Raw genomic sequence first — 12,905 nt, 5'->3', positions numbered from 1 at the left:
GTTGTGCTTTCTTTTTAGAAAGCATGATTCTTTCACAGGCATTTAATTCAATTTAAAAAAGAAAGAAAATTGAACTTTTGGCAGCAAACTCAAGCATTATGAATGAAATTAAAACGCCCAAGTCTGTGCTCAAGAGCATTATGTGGATTTATGATACTCCTTTGAGTTCTTCATGAATTCAGCTATTTTAAGTTTCAGTGACCCGTTAAAAAAGCACTTTCATGCATGGTTTTTGTTTATATCCTCGATTTTTTTTCTAAAGAAAACTGCAGAAATTCTATTGGTGTTTAGACCTGGTCAATTTCATAGACTGCCTACTTTGCTGGCGCAGAATAAAAGTTTCTGGTATTTCAATCACTAACATTCAGCTGTTACATATGATTTTTTTTAACTTTATGTATTATAGAACTAGATGTATCATGCCTGATATATTTCTTCTAAATATGTGCCAGTTTTCCGTGGAAACATGTTGAGGACTTACATAGGACCCTCATCCCACAGTTCATTAAGCATATGGAAGGGAAATCATTTTGCAGAATGTAATTCTAGAAGCTCGGTCACCTGTAAAATCACTTTGGAATCTGATATCCTTAAAAAAAAAAGAGCCCACAGGGATGAAATACCATATGTTAGGTGTAATGTGGGAATCTGAATCTTTTTCTTCTCCTTTGTTATATAAGTTTTAAAAACCACATGTTCATCCAGCTGTTTCTAATCAGTTATGTTTTGTTCCCATATAAACACATACACATAAAATAAGACAATTTTAATGAAAAGAGAAATTTTCTTTTTCCCTTAAAGTTTGATGATAGAATTCATGTAGAACTCTAAGTTATGAAAATGTACAAGGTAAGAATCCAAAAGAGAATTTACAACAAAATGCATTTTGATTGTCTCTTTTTCTTGTCTCCATTTCTCAAATATGTTCACTCACTTAACTCTATAAAAGCACATATTTTAAAATATTATTAGCAAATAAGATTTTTGGTCTCTTTTTAATGAGAAAAGATCAATCAGAATATTTTTGCTGACAAGATCAACAGAGAGAAATCCTGGTTGTTCAGAGCATGTTGGGACACATCCTTACTGTTGTCTTATCTATTTAAAAGCTGTCTGGGCATATAGTCCAGTGTGTTTATCTGATACATATTGACTTACAGCTTTTAGCTATCTTTATGTACAGCTCAGGAAAGTTCAAGAGGTACAGCATTTCTAGCAGTTACAAGGTGACAGAGAAAATATTTGGTCGCACCTTTTGTATTGAATTTTACTTAAATAAACAATAGTAACTTAGATTTGTATATGACTTTATAGTTTATGGTTTTCATATATATTTTCTCATTTAGTCCTCACAAACTTATACCTTTTTTACCATGAATTTAAGGCTCAGGGGACATAATTAAAAAGTGTCAGGGTGCCTGAGTGACTAAGTTGGTTAAGCAACTGATTCTTTGTCTCAGCTCAGTTCATGATCTCCTAGTCCTGAGATGGAGCCCCCAGCCCTGCATCAGGCTCTGCACTCAGCCCAGAGTCTGCTTCAGATTCTCTCTCCCTCTCCTTCACCCTCCTCCTCTACCTTTCTCCCCACTCATGAGTGTACTCACTGTCTCTCAAATAAATAAATTTTTTAAAAATAAAATAAGGTACACCTGGGTGGTTCAGTGGTTGAGCATCTGCTTTCTGCTCAGGGTGTGATCCTGGGGTCCCAGGAACGAGTCCCACAGCAGCCTCCCCTCAGGGGAGCCTATGTCTCTGCCTCCCTCTGTGTCTCAAATAAATAAATAAATAAATAAATAAATAAATAAAATCTTTTTTATTTTTTTATTTTTTGTAAAGAATTTTATTTATTTATTCATGAGAGACACACAGAGAGAGAGAGAGAGGCAGAGACACAGGCAGAGGGAGAGGGAGAAGCAGGCTCCATGCAGGGAGCACGATGCGGGACTCGATCCCGGGTCTCCAGGATCACACCCCGGGCTTCAGGCAGCTTCACCGCTGCGCCACCGGGGCTGCCCAATAAAATCTTTTTTAAAAAATAAAATAACATAACATAAAATGAGTGTCATAAAATGGGGCCCATTCACTTTGGCAGTGTTACCATGCTAGGGTCGTATGAGCTGCTAAAGATAGGATAGGATAATTAGCTAGACCAACTCAGAAGAGCCTTCTCTGAGATAATGCCGTTCCCATTTGGCTTCTGACTCACAGGATGTAGGGGGCCATACAAACGTAAATAAGGTAGGTTCTACATAAAATGGGATCAAGTCTCACAGTATGTAAAATGTTGAAGTTAAAGAAATCTTACATACTATGTGGTCCAAGCACAACTCACAGACAGCATCCCTAACTACTCCCCTCCCTTTTGCCTGGATACTTCCAATAAGAGACATAGTACTTCACAAGTAGCTTATTCAACAAACTCATCATTTGCATTGATATTCTGGTCTAAGCCACCATAATTTCTTACCTAACCCACTGAGTCTTAGCAGGTCTTTTCTGCTATCTTTCTTGTCCTGCCCCAACCTCCATGATCTATTCTTCATACTGCAGCAAATGAACAGTTAAAAATGTAATCAGGTCGAGCTATTCTCAGGCTTAAAGTTTTCTAAGGTATTCCCACCATGCTTTAAATCTAAATCTGAATTCTTACTATGGCCTTAGGGTCCAATGGCCTGGCTTCCTGCCTAAGTCTCCTGCCCCTCACCTTCTTAAGTGTTCTGCACTGACCACATGGGTCTTTTTGCTGTTCCCATTTCATGATATTTGCATGCTGCTCCCTGTGCCTGCTGAGCTTTATCCATGCATCTGTGTATGGCACATTTCCTCATTTAGTCAGATCAATGCTCAAATAGCATCTCCTCAGATCAGCCTAACTAAAATAGGTCCCCTCACATCACTCATAAATGCTTGATCTGCTTTATTTTTCTTCATAGTTTTATTATTCCTTTATATTATTTTTTATATTCAATTTTAATTAACACACTGTTATAGTAGTTTCAGATGTACAATATAATGACTTAACAATTCTATACGTGTTTATTTGTGTGGATGTTTATTGTCAGCCTCCCTATTGTACTCCATGAGTTAGGGACTTTGTCTCTTTCATTCTTCACTACGTGCCACAAGTAGATATTCTATATATGTTGATGAAATGAATATATTTGTTATCAGAAAACTTTCCTTTCCATTTTAAGACTGAATTTATGTGGAATGAAAGATGTGTATAAATTTCCCCAATCTGTGTTTTTTCCACAACACCACACCATCTCATTTAAGTCAGCAGGAAGAGATGAAGTTGGTGGTATAGCTAAAACGGCAAAGGAAACATGATAAGTTCAACTTTGGATATGCTGAGTTTGAAGTGTTACTGGAACACTTAGACTAATATGTCATATACCATAGATGTAAAAACTGAAACTCAGAAATGAGCTCAGATACTTGCATTGACTTTGTAATTGCAGCTGTGGGAAAGGATGACATTGCCAAGAGTAGAGTAACAGAAGAAAAAGAACAGGGAAAGAAGAGAGGTGGAAAAAAAGTAAAGATCAGAATCTTTACTTATGGAAGCAATTTGCAAAGAAAAAGATCCATGTGGTCTCAGAGTCAAAGAAGAAAGAAAATCAATATAGGAAAGGTCAAGTAGGGTAAGTACTGGGCAGAAGGAGATGCAGTTTCAACAATGTGGGATAAAAAGTCAAATTGCTCAGGATTGAGAGACTAAGGATGAGGGGCTTAATGGTTAAGAGTTCTGGAATTAAAGTGCTTGGATTTAAATCTAGACTTCAGCATTTACTGTATGCCCTTGGGCAAGATTTTTAATGTCTTTATGCCTTATTGCCTCATATATTAAACAGGAATAAAATTAATATCTATCACATTAAGTATTATGAGAAATAAATGAAATAATTCATTTAAATAGTTTACCCCAATACTTGACACATAGTAACTGCCTAAAAAAATTTAGTTATTATTTCTTTTGGTAAAAGTTTAGAATATCAAGGAAGGAGAGAGATAAATTTTTGGAAATTAATAGGGTCAAGGGAAGACTGCTTTTTTTAAAAAATAGATTTTATTTATTTATTCATGAGAGACACAGAAGCAGAGACACAGGCAGAGGGAGAAGCAGGCTCCCTGCAGGGAGCCCAATGTAGAACTCCATCCCAGGACCCCAGGATCATGACCTAAGCCAAAGGCAGACGTTCAACCAATGAGCCACCCAGGTGTCCCATAGGAAGTTTGCTTTTGAGTGAAAAATCCTGTAAAGAAAGGAAAAAGGATCACAAACTTAGGAACAGTGCTTAGTTTCTGAAATTCTGAAATAAGAACACAAAACAGATTATAAGAATGAGAAGAAATATGGATATTTTTATAAAGAAAGATGTATTCCAAAGTCACCTTGATAGATCAGTCCATGTCCCAGCTTGTTGAGAGCTTTTGAGTCCTTGTTTCTTATAATGTCACATGCTGGCTAATAATTCCAACACTAGAAGTGATAAGCTTGATAAATTTGATAAGCACTGCAAAGAGCTAAGAATAGATTTCCACAACATGCTGTGAGAAAGACTCTCCAGGTTGCCATTGATCAACATTGAATCAAGTGGCTATTGATTTAACACAGTCTTTTCAGAATTTTAGGTTGGAAGTCATCTGAAAGGCCATCTGACCCAATCTCCTCTGAATTCTCTCTACAATGTCTTTAGCAGGCAGTTTCATATAAGCTGTATTTGAACAGCATCCCATTTGATATATTGCAAGCCAGACCTTTCTTCCTCAGGTTAGATTCTTCAGCACGTAAAGTTCTCCCACTGATTTGCCATGGGCCTTGAAATGGTTACATTCAACCACTCCTTAGGTTTATTTATTTATTTTTTAAGACCTTGTTTGAGAGAGAGAGAGAGAGCACACACACAATGAGGGGAGGAGCAGAGGGAGAAGCAGACTCCCTGCTGTGCAGAAAGCCTGATGCAGGGCTCCATCCTGGGACCCTGGGCCAAAGGAAGATGCCTAACTGAGTGAGATCACCTAGGCACACCTATCACTCCTTAGATTTAAGGGACAGAGGATTCTTTTTCTTTTCTTTTTAAAGAAGACTATTTTAGAGAGAGAGAGAGAGAGAGAGAGAGAGAGCACATAATGAGAGGGTCAGAGGGAGAGGGAGAATCTCAAGCAGACTTCCCAATGAGCAGGGAGCCAGAAGCAAGGTTCAGTCTTGGGACGCTGAGATCCTGACCTGAGCTGAAACAAAGAATGCTATACTCAAACTGACTGAGCCACCCAAGCACTCCGACAGAAGAATTCTTTCAAACAAATATATAACCTGGGATTGAAGACACTGGTAGTGACTTGTCTATAACATTCCTTTGTTAGTAATGTAGAATGACCTCAAGGACAGGTAAATTCTAATGTGCAGTAGGAAAGGTTGGAGCACAGAGGATGTTAAAGAGCATAAGATATTGCTAAAAGGGTTAGTTCTAGAGAGTTGTGAAACAGAAGCACAGGGCATCAAAGGAAGGGAAATATTGAAGGCAAATTCATCCTTCTTCATACCCCTGGCTTGTTCTAACTCGAGGTGGATGATGGGGTGAGGTATCATCTAAAGAGGAGCCCAGGCCTAAGCATTTCAAGTACGGGCAATAAGATAGTCCATTTAGCCCATTTAAATGGACCTAGCCAGAAGTACATGGATCTGGTCTAAGCTAAGAAAGCTAAAGGTATTTTTGGGCTATCTGTGGTGAGATTTCCAACCCCAGCCATGTAATGCTACTACAGTCTAGTCTAGATGCAGTCCAACCCAACCCAGCCCAACAAGCTCTGAGTTCATCTAATCTGAATTTTCTGTTTCCTCATTTGTAAATTACCTTATCTATTAGAATTCAGAGAGCTGGTTAAAAGGCCTCTGGTAGGTCTTCCCACTTTTAAGTTCCATGATAGTAGCTCACCTTTAAGATCTCCCTGGAGACTCAAGAGGTCACGGCAGGAGGCAGATAGGCAGTGGCAGCTCTAGAATTTTAACCTAGGACAGAATTGGGGCCAATCTATTAGAAGGGGAAGGCTGCAGGCTGTCATGGAGCTGCATCTTCTTGGCAAGTGGCTGTTTTTACCTTAATTGCATAAGCATTGGTAGTATTTAGGGGAGGTTAACAAGATTTGGGGGAACGTAAACCTCCCCCACAAACAACCACTTGCGCCATTTCTGGAAATAGTTCTGGGGAGATGTTGTGGTAATTCTTCCAGCTTTATACACCTGGCAATCTCCATATCCTTTGTTCAGCTTTAGGAAGCTAAAAGGCCCAGCAGTGGTATTTGAACACTATATTCACCATCAGAAGATATTCCTTTTTCATCAGGAAACTTTAGTTAAGATTTGGACAAGAGAAGTATAAAAGAGAAACTAATTTGTTTAAAAAAAGAAAAGAAATGAAAAGAAGTTTAAAAAAAAAACTTCCTAATTCAACAATGAAATTATGACTGTTAATGAAAAAATGAACTGATCTATTCTGGCCATGAACACTTTACCATTTATGATGATAACACTAGCATCAATACTAAACACTGTGCACCTATTAATACCAGTTTTCATCTTCATAGTGTTTCACCAATAACTAATTAATTAAACAAACCTATTTTAATTAGTTGCCATGGTAGCAAATAAAGATACACAGAAATAGTTGCCTCCATCAAATCTGTTCTTAGCTCCTGAAACATAATTCAGTATGGGCAATAAATCATCATTATGTAGCACTATAATATGTTTAGAATGGCAATTATGTTATAATGTTACTAATGAAAAGATTTGCAAGTACACATAAGTACATGCAACAGCAGATATTTATAAAGATAATTTTTTGTTACTCAAAAATTTTTTCTGTTACTGAATTGGATAGCTAAAAATGAAAATTTCATCTATAATTATTACTCTGTATCTTATCTATTATGTTTCTTCCTGGGTACCCATCCTGAGAAGAGGGTCATCAGAATGACAGAGGCTGAAAAAAAATCTGCTGTTAAATTAACAGTGAAGAGAAGAGTTAAGGGGAAGGATGGGAAGATGACCCAGTCACCATCTTCAAGTGTCTGAAGGGTTATTGGAGGGAAAGACAAATTGGACTGATGGTTTGTCCTCTAGGATCCAGACCAAGGTGCACGGTGGAAACTCCGGGGAAATATGATCTAAGACATCATGGCATTATGGTTACGGCAAACACTCTGGAGTCAGATGGGCCTAAATCCAGACTCTGTCCCTTCCATAAGTCAGGCTACCTACTCTAAGCCACAGACCTGCTGCTCAGGTTCATGTGGGGATTAAATTAAAGCACTGAGAATGCACTCAGGCCTATGCCTTGTATACAGTGAAGAGTGCATGAGTGTCAGCACTTCATTAGTGGAAGGTTGTTAAAAAAAGGAATGGGTTGCTTTGTGAGGCAATGACTTACTTCTCTGTCACCAGAAGTAATGTCACCTGTTAAAAATATTGTAGAAGGGCTTTCCACTTGAGGGTGAGATTGAAATAGGTGATTCCTGGGTCCATATGATTTTTTGGAAAGGGAAGGTGGAAAGACTTCTTTTATCTTTCAGCCTTTTCTACACTGGATTCTTTCTATAATGTAATGCTTGGGAGACTGACTACATTGGTGATATGGTATTATTGGTTAAATGATACTAATTATATGGAGCAAACTTTTCTCTTTCAGACTTTTGCTCTGAAATAGCCATAATTCTGGGGGGAAAAATCCACTTGTTTTGACAATCTAGTCTCTACTAGGTTTTCCTCTACCACCCCTTAGGTCATTTTAAGTGGAGATTTTTTTCCAACTGGTTTCCCTAAGTCTGTGGCTCACTGTATTTAAAATTACAAATTACTTCCCTTAACATCCAGAATGTTTGATGTCATAATCACATTTCCCTAAATATTTATATCAACCTCTACCTTGTCGTTTGACTCTTCTGTCAGTGAGCAAGCAGGGAACTGATCTAGGTTTTAAACAGTAGGAGCTTCTTTCTCATCCTTTTCCCCATTTTTCTTTCCTTCTTTCTAAACAGTACTGCATGGTGACAACTCTGGTCTAGTTGCACAGAGCTGCTGAAATCCACAACATTCGGGACTTGTTTGTGGGACATGATGTTGGGTTGGTCCCAGCCACTCCTGAGACTGCTACTCCTAGGAGTGTGGCTGTTACTATGACAAAAGGGAACAGTGAACTGACTAAGAGCCTTCAAGAGAGGCTGAGACAGAGCCAAGGGCAAAGGAAATGAGAAAGTGAATCCTGGAGAGGTAACTAAGGCAAGGGTAAAAGGCTCAATATAAACAGTACAGGAAGAGAATGGAAACAGAAGAAAAAGAAGAGCACAAAGCAGAGAAAGAAAGGAGGTTTAAAATCTGTTCTTTTACCTTCAAGCCTACATCTACACAGATCCTTCAAATGCAGCAAAAATTATTCTTCAGAGAAAATAAAAATTAAAGTTTGAAGGCCAAAATAGATAGTAAGAGAAAAAAATGTCCTTTTACAGACAGCCATTGTAGAATTAATCATTTACTAGAAGCACTATTACTGGGTAGGCAATATAAACTAGTCTATCCGGTATGGGCACTTTCCTTAGTAAACCACAGATGAGAAAAAAATTAAAGGAGAAAATCTCATATTCAAGAATAACTAAAAAGTCATTTTTCGGAACAAAATGGATTTGAAGATAAATCCCTGTTGTTCGGTGCGTGTGTGTGAGACATCTATGTGGCATTTTTACCAAATGACAAATTTTAGAGCATTAAAATAGCCCTCCTTTTTGATGTTTATAGTTTCAGAATTTATGTAGCTAAAATGTGGGCTTATTCAACTTATATTCAGAACAAAATGAGAGGCAAGTTCTACACTCTGACATTATGTTGAACATCCATCAACTACAAAACTACTAACACTTTCTTTGAAAATATTTTCCTACCTGAAAAAATTCCACAGCAAATTTATAACTTAAATTATAAAATAAGTCAACTCGGCTTTCAATTTGTCCCTAAATATTATATTTAACATGTAACACAACAGATGATAAACTATCACTCATATGGGTTGTGTGTGTGTGTGTGTGTGTGTGTGTGTTTTGGGGGTAGTGTAAGATGATAAAATGTTGATTTTTAAAACATAGAAATTGCTCCACAAATCTTAATGTCTTTTCTATAAGGTAAAAGAATTTTTATTTGTAATTCATTTGACAAATGAAGATGGTAATTGGAATAAAATGATCAGGATACATGACTCATTGGCTTCAGGTTGGCATCCTCCATTGGTCCCCTCCTTCCAAGTGTCCAGTGGCCTGAGAATCCCATTCCCAAGTCATGGGGAGTGGCAATAGGGACTCCCCTCAAAAAGTGATCATTTCTCTAAAATAGAGTAGATCATTGGATATATCCAATTATTAAATTTTTTAAATAATAAATTTATTTTTATTGGTGTTCAATTTGCCAACATACAGAATAACACCCAGTGCTCATCCCGTCAAGTGTCCTCCTCAGTGCTCATCACCCATTCACCCCCACCCCTCGCCCTCCTCCCCTTCCACCACCCCTAGTTTGTTTCCCAGAGTTAGGAGTCTTCATGTTCTGTCTCCCTTTCTGATATTTCCTACCCATTTCTTCTCCCTTCCCTTCTATTCCCTTTCACTATTACTTATATTTCCCAAATGAATGAGACCATATAATGTTTGTCCTTCTCCGACTGACTTATTTCACTCAGCATAATACCCTCCAGTTCTATCCATGTCGAAGCAAATGGTGGGTATTTGTTGTTTCTAATGGCTGAGTAATATTCCATTGTATACATAAACCACATCTTCTTTATCCATTCATCTTTCGATGGACACCAAGGCTCCTTCCACAGTTTGGCTGTTGTGGACATTGCTGCTATAAACACCGGGGTGCAGGTGTCCCGGCGTTTCATTGCATCTGTATCTTTGGGGTAAATCCCCAACATCGCAATTGCTGGGTCGTAGGGCAGGTCTATTTTTAACTCTTTGAGGAACCTCCACACAGTTTTCCAGAGTGGCTGTACCAGTTAACATTCCCACCAACAGTGTAAGAGGGTTCCCTTTTCTCCGCATCCTCTCCAACTTGCCATCAGGGAAATACAAATCAAAACCACAATGAGATACCACCTCACACCAGTGAGAATGGGGAAAATTAACAAGGCAGGAAACCAATTATTAAATTTTTATAGTAAAATGTTATGATGATGACTTGACTGGAACAATTGCCTTGCAACCTATACCAAGAGTGCATGTGTAAAATAAAGAAATTGAGTTAAATAATCTCTAATGTCCCTTTTAGTTCTGTCTACAAAGTTGATTGAATCTCTTACTCATGGTTTTATTTTTCTACCTCCGTTTAGTTAACATGCAGAAACAAACCTGTCATCAGAATGTCACCCACTTTCTTCACAAGTAGCACTTATCTACACTATGATGAATCTAACATACTTGTTAATGAATTTTCATCCTAAGTCTCCTTATTGGAGAGCTTTTAGATCATTTGTTGAGAAGTGAGGGAATACCTTCACCTACATATGTGTTTAGTACTTTTTCAGATTATTCTTGACTTTATTGTGTCAAACAACAAAAAGCAGTTCAACAAGGTAGATAAAAGCATGAGTTTAAATTAGTTATATCACTACTCTGTTCCCCGCTGTGATTTTACTCCTAGAAGTAGCATGGCAAATGTGACTAAACTGGTAACTGCTTTCAGAATACATGATTCTCATATCTTCCAACAACAGAATTCCCTTATAGCTTTCAAAGTAGTATGCTTATTATTTGGTACTTGATTATGTGTACTGGGGCTACGTATTAATCAATGTAAGTAATGTTCTTGCTTTAATAGAAAAACCCGTAAATTTCAGTAGCTTAACACAATAGAAGTTTATTTCTCATGTACTTCACAGAATGTATGCTGGTGAATGTTCTGGTTGCTCTGGGCACTGGCAACTCCCTCATAAACACGTAAGAGAACAAGGAAGATTTTTGGGTGTCAAGCTTTGAAGTGGCATATATTACTTCTGTTGACATTTCATTGACCAGAACTAATAAAATGGCCTCATCTAGATACCTTTGGGCTAGGAAATATAGTCTTCCTAACATGTGTAGGAGGAAATTAAAACAGGCTAGTAAACACAGGGGATTGTTTCTGCCATAGTTATTCCTTAGCAAGGAGCCACATTTAGCAATGAGTTGAAGAAGAGGAGCCTGAAGGGAAAAGCAGCTTATCCAGGTACATTTCTTGGCCAGAGTTAGGATGATCCTCAGAGGCTGTAGCAATGATCATGCTGAGTTTCTCCTGTTTGAGTAATTCAGAAATGAAAGAGTGGTAAAAGTTTAGAAATTAAGTTGATTTGGGGCTGGAGAGGATAAATGTTGAGTTGGGGAAAACTGTGTTATTCTGTAGTGTGTGTGTGTGTGTGTGTGTGTGTGTGTGTGTATGTGTATTGGGGGAGTATTTACAGAATCTGGAGATATTCTCTGTCAGATATTGGCTTCGTATTTTTGCCTGGATGCCCCACCTCTTAACCTTTCTACAGTCTACACTTGCTTATAATATGCCTTATTTTCTTGGTCGTTGGCTTAAATTCAAGATCTCTCTAAGCTGTAGGGCACCTGGGTGGCTCAGTCAGTTAAGTGTCTGCCTTCAGCACAGATCATGATCTCAGGGTCCTGGGACTGAGCCCCACATCGGGCTCCCTGATTAGTGGAGAGTCTGCCTCTCCCTCTCCCCCACTCTCCTACTTGTGCTTTCTCTCTCTCAAATAAATAAAATCTTTAAAATTTTTAAAATCTATTTATTCATGAGAGACACACAGAGAGAGGCACATAGAGGGAGAAGCAGGCTCCACTCAGGGAGCCCGATGCAGAACTCGATCCCAGGACTCCAGGATCACTCCCCGGGCTGAAGGCAGGGGCTAAACTGCTGAACCAACCAGGCATCCCAATAAATAAAATCTTTAAAAAAAGATTTTTCTAAGCTGCAACCTTAAGAAGCTAGAAAAAGAAAAGCTGATTAAATCCAAAGTAAGAAGTAAAATGGACATAGAAACAATAAAAATAGAAATCAATAAAATAGGAACTAGAAAAACAATATAGACTATAAATGTAACAAAAAATTAATTCTTTGAGAAGATCAATAAAATTGACAGGCCTGTAGCTAAACTGGTAAGGAAAAAATAGACACAAATGACCAATATCAAGAATGAACGTGAGAACATGACTAGAGATCATAGAGACATTAAAAGGATAATAAAAAAATGCTATGAAAAATTTTTTTGAATTAATTTTGACAGTGTAAATGAAATAGACAAGTTCTTTAGGAGCTCACTTAAGAATTAGATAACCTGAAATAGATATCCATATATAGTTTATATGTTATTATTACATTCAATTATATATACATATATATGTATATTTTTAAAAATTTAATTTGTAATTAAAAACCTTCTCCAAGAAAACTCCAAGTTCAAATGGCATTGCAGGTAAATTATAATTTCCAAACACTTCTGGAAGAACCAAAACTGAATCTACACTAACTCTTCTAGAGAGCAGGAGAGAAGAAAATATTTCCCAACTCTTTTATGAAGCCAGCGTTACCATGATATTCAAATCAGAAAGATAGAAGAATGGAGATGTCAAACCAATATCCTTCATGAGCATAACTGCAATGATAGTAAAAATAATTAGCAAGTTGAATTCAGCAACATATACAAGGTATAATTGTTATGAACTGAATTGTTATGAACTGAATGTCCCCTCAAAAAACCATATGTTGAAGCCCTAACCCCAATGTGACTGTATTTGGAGACAGGGACTTTATGGAGATAATTAAGGTTAAATGAGGTCCTAAGTGTTGGACCCTAATCCAATAAGACTGGTGTCCT

At 37.6% G+C, this 12,905-nt stretch overlaps 1 protein-coding gene and 1 long non-coding RNA gene across 5 annotated transcripts in view; one reads left to right on the top strand and one right to left on the bottom strand.

The window, feature by feature from the left end:
* The window catches only part of PSD3 (pleckstrin and Sec7 domain containing 3), a 594,054-nt gene that overhangs the window by 55,510 nt on the left and 525,639 nt on the right, over nucleotides 1–12,905 (top strand). The window lies entirely within an intron of this gene.
* On the bottom strand, nucleotides 4,116–8,529 carry LOC111090269. Its single transcript, XR_005371407.1, has 3 exons — nucleotides 8,390–8,529; nucleotides 5,940–6,013; nucleotides 4,116–4,256 (listed from the first exon to the last, which is right to left on the bottom strand). It is a non-coding gene; the product is annotated as an uncharacterized LOC111090269 (long non-coding RNA).

Source organism: Canis lupus, chromosome 16, assembly GCF_011100685.1.
Source record: "Canis lupus familiaris isolate Mischka breed German Shepherd chromosome 16, alternate assembly UU_Cfam_GSD_1.0, whole genome shotgun sequence".
Lineage (NCBI taxonomy): Eukaryota > Metazoa > Chordata > Mammalia > Carnivora > Canidae > Canis > Canis lupus.
Note: the sequence above shows the minus strand (reverse complement) of the source record. Positions and strands in the feature narration are given on the sequence as shown.